Source organism: Pristiophorus japonicus, chromosome 19 (assembly GCF_044704955.1).
Source record: "Pristiophorus japonicus isolate sPriJap1 chromosome 19, sPriJap1.hap1, whole genome shotgun sequence".
NCBI lineage: Eukaryota > Metazoa > Chordata > Chondrichthyes > Pristiophoridae > Pristiophorus > Pristiophorus japonicus.
The window spans coordinates 2,075,176-2,081,175 of NC_091995.1; positions in this window are offsets into that span (position 1 = coordinate 2,075,176).

Below are 6,000 nucleotides of genomic sequence, written 5' to 3' on the forward strand. Positions count from 1 at the left end.
CTTCTCTGACCACTGCCTCCTACTGACCGACTGTCACCCACAGGAAGACCAGAAAATTGGCAAAGGGATATGGAAGCTCAACGTGAAACTGTTGACTCTGGAAAACGTTGAGGAACTCAAGAGGGATTGCAAAGGTTGGAGAACCGTAAGACCCCTCTGCAATTCTCCGATGCACTGGTGGGAAACAATCAAGACAAACATCAAGAGGTTCTTCATCCTCAAAGGTGTTCAGAAAGCTAGAGGGAGACAGAGGGAATTGTCCCAACTCCAGAAGAGTATGCAAAACCTGCTCCTGCTGCTGTCGATGGGGGTCGATGTAGCGGAGGAACTCGAAGTGTTGAAGGGTAGCAAGTCTCGCTCTTTGCCTCAGAGTCCTCCAAGATCATCTTCCGCTCCAGAGTCCGCTCCGTCGAGCAGGATGAGACGTGTTCGCGTTTCTTTCTCCAAAAGGTACACAGGGGGAGCTCTGTGATCACCAGCCTAAAGGAAGAAGATGATTCTGTGACGTCTTCGCAGCCTGACATGCAGACGATCAGCAAATCCTTCTATGCCAGGCTGTATGACGTTAAGCCCATAGACCGCGCGGCCTCCCAGTCTTTCCTGTCATCTATCTCAAAGGTCTTAGACGACTGCGAGCGGGAGAGTCTGGACCACCCGCTAACTCTGGACGAGCTGACAGAGGCCTTCCAGTCCCTCGCGACGAATAAAACTCCCGGAAGCGACAGCTTACCAGTCGAGTTGTATTCGGCTCTGTGGGACTGAATGGGCCCAGACATGCTGGAAGTGTACGGAGGTATGCTTCTGGCCAGCAGCATGTCAGAATCAATGAGGAAAGGCATCATCACCATCATCTACAAGCAGAAGAGGAAGAGGGAGGAAATCAAAAACTGGCGGCCCATTTCGCTGCTCAATGTGGACTACAAGATCCTGTCGAAGGTCATCGCCAACAGGGTCAAGTCTGCTCTGGAGCTGGTGATCCACCCGGACCAGACCTGCGCTGTCCCAGGCAGGAAGATCTCTGATAGCCTGGCGCTACTCAGGGATACGATCGCCTACGCGTGGGACAGGAGGGTGGACACCTGTTTAATCAGCCTGGACCAGGAGAAGGCCTTTGACAGGATATCGCACACGTACCTGATGGACGTGCTCTCCAAGATGGGGTTTGGGGAGGATATCCGCAATTGGATCCAACTGCTCTACACAGACATCACTAGGTCAGTTCTAATCAACGGGTGGGAAACTGAAAGCTTTCCGATCAGGTCTGGAGTCAGGCAAGGCTGTCCTCTCCTCTGTCTTGTTTGTGTGTTGTATCGAGCCCTTTGCCGAGTCCATCAGGAAGGATGCGGGCATTGGAGGGGTGACGATCCCAGGCAGCGGAGGCGCTCAGGTCAAGACCTCCCTGTACGTGGACGACGTGGCCATCTTTTGCTCGGATCCGCAGTTGGTCCGCAGATTGCTCACAATCTGCGACCAGTTTAAACTGGCCTCGGGAGCGAAGGTCAATCGCAGCAAAAGCGAGGCCATGTTCTTTGGCCGACCTATTCTTTATTCCCTTCACCGTTAAGCCAGATTACCTGAAGGTGTTGGGAATATCGTTCGGAGCGGAAGGGGCATGCGCCAAAAACTGGGAAGAGCGTATCGCCAAAGTGAAACAAAAACTGGGATAGTGGGAGCAGCGCTCCCTCTCCACTGCAGGAAAGAACCTGGTCATCAGGAGTGAGGTGCTCTCGGTGGTGTTGTACGTGGTGCAGTTCTGGCCCATCTCTCACTCCTGTGCCGCGGCAGTCACCCGGGCCATCTTCCACTTTGTCTGGAGGTCCAAAATGGACCGTGTCCGCAGAGACACAATGTACAAATCTCTGGACAGTGGAGGAAAGGATGTTCCTAACGTGGCCCTCATCCTGATGGCCACCTTTGTGTGCGGCTGCATCAAGCTGTGCACAGACCCCCGGTACGCAAACACCAAGTGTCACTCCGTGCTGAGGTTCTACCTGTCCCCGGTGTTGTGAAGGATGGGTCTGGCCACGCTGCCGCGAAACGCCCCCACCAGTTGGACCATGCCTGTCCACCTGTCTTTCGTGGAAAAGTTTTTCAGCAAAAAAACCTTTGACCACAAGACCATTAAACAGTGGTCAGCACGTAAGGTCCTGGGCGCCCTACGAAAGAAGGAGAGGGTGGACTCTGTCGGGTGGTTCCCCGAGCAGACTGTCGAACTCGTCTGGCAGAACGTCTCATCACCAGACCTTTCACACAAACACCAAGACGTAGCTTGGTTGGTGGTGAGGAGGGCCCTACCCGTCAGATCCTTCATGCACAGCCGGGGTTTCAGAGACACAGCACTCTGCTCCCAAGTTGACTGTGGTGCGGACGAGACAATCATCCATCTCCTTCGGGATTGCCCCTTTGCAAGGCAGGTCTGGAAGGAGATGCAGTGGTTGCTGTCGAGGTTCATCCCAAGCAGCTCTGTAACACAGGACTCTGTGCTCTACGGGCTGTTCCCAGGGACACACACCGAGACAGACATCATCTGCTGCTGGAGGGCCATCAACTCAGTGAAAGACGCTCTTTGGTCTTGCCGAAACTTGCTGGTCTTCCAGAGCAAGGAGATGTCCACGTCTGCATGTTGCAGACTGGCGCAATCCAAGATCCAGGAGTACGTGCTGAGGCACGGTGGGGAAGACCACCGTTTAAAGCCCTTCTGCCACGGTAAACCCAGGGGCTGGAATCAGTATAAAACTCCCCTCGGGCTGTACTTGTAAACCTTTTGTATACCTAGAGCACCATGATCTGAAAACACCTATGTAGTGCCATGTATAATGCAAGTTCTGTTTAGTAATGTATGTTGCAAAGAAATGTAACTGTACCTCACCCATTCCGTGTATCGTATAGTGCCACATGTAATGTAATGTGAGGACTGTATTACAATGTATCCTGGATTGTACTGAATTGTACCTCGAAATGTAAAGCAAGCAAATGTACTGAACGGAACTGCCGTCAGCATCCAAATGTATTGTATGGAATTGCTGACCGCATCCAAATGTACTGACCTGCTTTCCAATGTATTGTGCAAATTTTTATACGAATAAAGTGTATTTTAAAATTTAAAAAAAAGATTCCGCTGGTGCTTTGCTGAGCTGCATGCAACTGATGCAAACATGATTCCAGCTCAGAGTCAATTCCCGGCCACCATACATGATACCTGGTGATGGCTTTCATCATTACAATACCGGGATGTGTGCTATGTAGCTCACGTACAAATTTCTCTCTCCCTTTCTTGAGCACAACAGCATGATTGCCCCACAGTATACAGTCCGTCTGAATAGGCAGTTCAGCTTTGTGACGAATGTAAGGCATTTTGCTCCTCACACATTAGCTTGGATATGTCAGACCAATCACCTTTGAGGATGCAACTCTTCACCACCGATAAAATCGGGTCCTGGCTGGTCCAGGTCTTAACTTGTTGAGCCGTGACAGGTGTTCCTTCATTCTCAAAAGCATCCATAACTAACAATAGGTCCGCCGGTTGTGGCGTTTCCACCTCCGGTGTGGGCAACGGCAAACGGCTCAAAGCATCGACACAATTCTTGGTGCCAGGTCTATGGCGAATGACATAATCTTAAGTGGATAATGTCAGCGCCCACCTCTGGATGCAGGATGAAGCATTGGTATTGATACTTTGTTTTCAGAGAACAGTGAAATGAACGGCTTGTGATCTGTCTCCAGTTCAAACCGAAGACCAAACAGGTACTGATGCATCTTTTTAACCCCATACACACAAGCTAGTGCTTCTTTCTCTGCCATGCTGTAGGCTCTTTCTGCTTTCGACAAACTTTTTGAAGCATATGCGACTGATTGAAATTTACCCGACTCATTTGCTTGTTGGAGTACGCAACCAATTCCATATGATGAAGCATCGCAGGCCAATACTAAATGTTTACATGGGTACAATGTACCAGCAGCTTGTTAGAACAAAGCAGATTAGTGGCTTTCTCAAAAGTTCTGTCTTGAGACGCACCCCACACCCAGTTGTCGCCTTTTTTTTAGCAGCAGGTGCAGTGGTTCTAATAAGGTGCTCAATTTAGGTAGGAAGTTACCAAAGTAGTTGAATAGACCCAGGAACGAATGCAGCTCTGTCACATTCTGCAGCTTGGGTAAATGCTTGATGGCCTTGGTTTTCGCGTCCGTGGGCCTGATACCATCAGCAGCAATTTTCCTTCCCAGGAATTCGACCTCTGGTGCCATGAAGACGCACTTCGAGCGTTTAAGTCTGAGTCCCACTTTGTCCAGACAATGTACAACCTCTTCCAGATTGATCAGATGTTCTTCAGAGTCACAACCTGTGATCAGGATGTCATCTTGGAACATGACGGTTCTGGGAACGGACTTCAGTAGACTCTCCATGTTCCTCTGGAATATTGCTGCAGCCGAGCGAATTCTAAAAGGGCACCTTTTAAATAAACAGTTCTTTATGCGTGTTAATGCATGTAAGTCTCTTCGACGTCTCAACCAGCTTCTGTGTCATATAGGCCAATGTCAAGTCCAGATTGGTGAATGACTTCCCCCCGGCTAGCGTTGCAAACAAGTCATCAGCCTTCAGTAACGGGTACTGATCCTGTTTCAAAACCCTGTTGATTGTAGCTTTGTAGTCTCCACAGATTCTGAATGTGCCATCACTTTTCAGCACAGGAACAATGGGGCTGGCCCATTCATTAAATTCAACTGGTGATATGATCCCTTCACGCTGAGGTCTGTCCAGTTCAATTTTGACTTTCTCCATCATCATATACGGAACTGCCTGAGCTTTACGACGGATGGGTCTTGCATCTGAGTCCACGTGGATCTGCACCTTGGCTCCCGTGAAGTTGCCGATGCCTGGTTCGATCAGCGAGGAGAACTTGCTCAGTATTTGGACACATTTATCTTTCTCCGATGACAACACCTTGATGTCGTTCCAATCGCATCTGATTTTTTTGAAGCCACTTCCTGCCGAACAGCGATGGACCATTGCCTGGGACAATCCATAGCGGTAACTCATGAACCGCACCATCATACGACACTTTAATTGTGGCACTGCCAATCACCATTATGAGTTCTTTGGTGTACGTGTGCAAGTTGGCATTGACTGGACTCAGCCTGTGCCTCACAGCCTTAGTATCCCACAGCTTGTCGAATGTCCTCTGGCTCATTATCGATTGACTCACCCCCATCGATCAGTTCCATCGATACTAGCACCCCATTAAATTTCATGTTGATCATTATCGGTTTGCTCTTAGTTAGGAACAAGTACAGTCCATACACTTCCTCCTCTGGTATCTCAGATTGCGTATCCAGATCCGCGCTAGTCTCACCATTATCCTCCACGTCGTGTGTCGCAGCACGCTTGCTCATCTGCGGACACTTGCGTTGGAGATGCCCCACTCTCAGCCAGCCTTTGCAACAATATTGCTTAAATCAGCACTGCTGGTGCCGGTGATTTCCCCCACAATGCCAACATGGAGAAATCGGATGCATTCCTACTGGCGGTCTTTGGGCAGCAACAAGTTTCGCGTACGCAGTCGGGTAGGCCCTGCCATGTGCCACTCTGCTGAATGCCGAATCAATCATATTTACAGTACTTGCTGAGTTTCAATTTTTCACTGATATCTGCTTTAGACTTCTATCTGTCGTCATGCATGACTGAGCGATTTTGATGGCCCTGTTCAAGTCCAACGTCTCCACCACCAGTAGTTTACGCAGGATCACCTCGTGGTTTATTCCCATTATAAAGAAGTCCCGCAGCATGTCTGCCAACACAGCCCAAAACATACACCGTCCCGCTAGACGTCACAGGTTGGCAACGAATTCCGCCGCATTCTGACCCTCTGAGCGAACGTGCATGTAAAATTTATATCTCGAGATGATGTCTTCGTCTGGCTTAAGGTGGTCCTGTACCAGTGTACACAATTCTTCATACGTCTTCTCTGTTGAACTCACAGGCAAGAGTAGATTATTTATCAGACC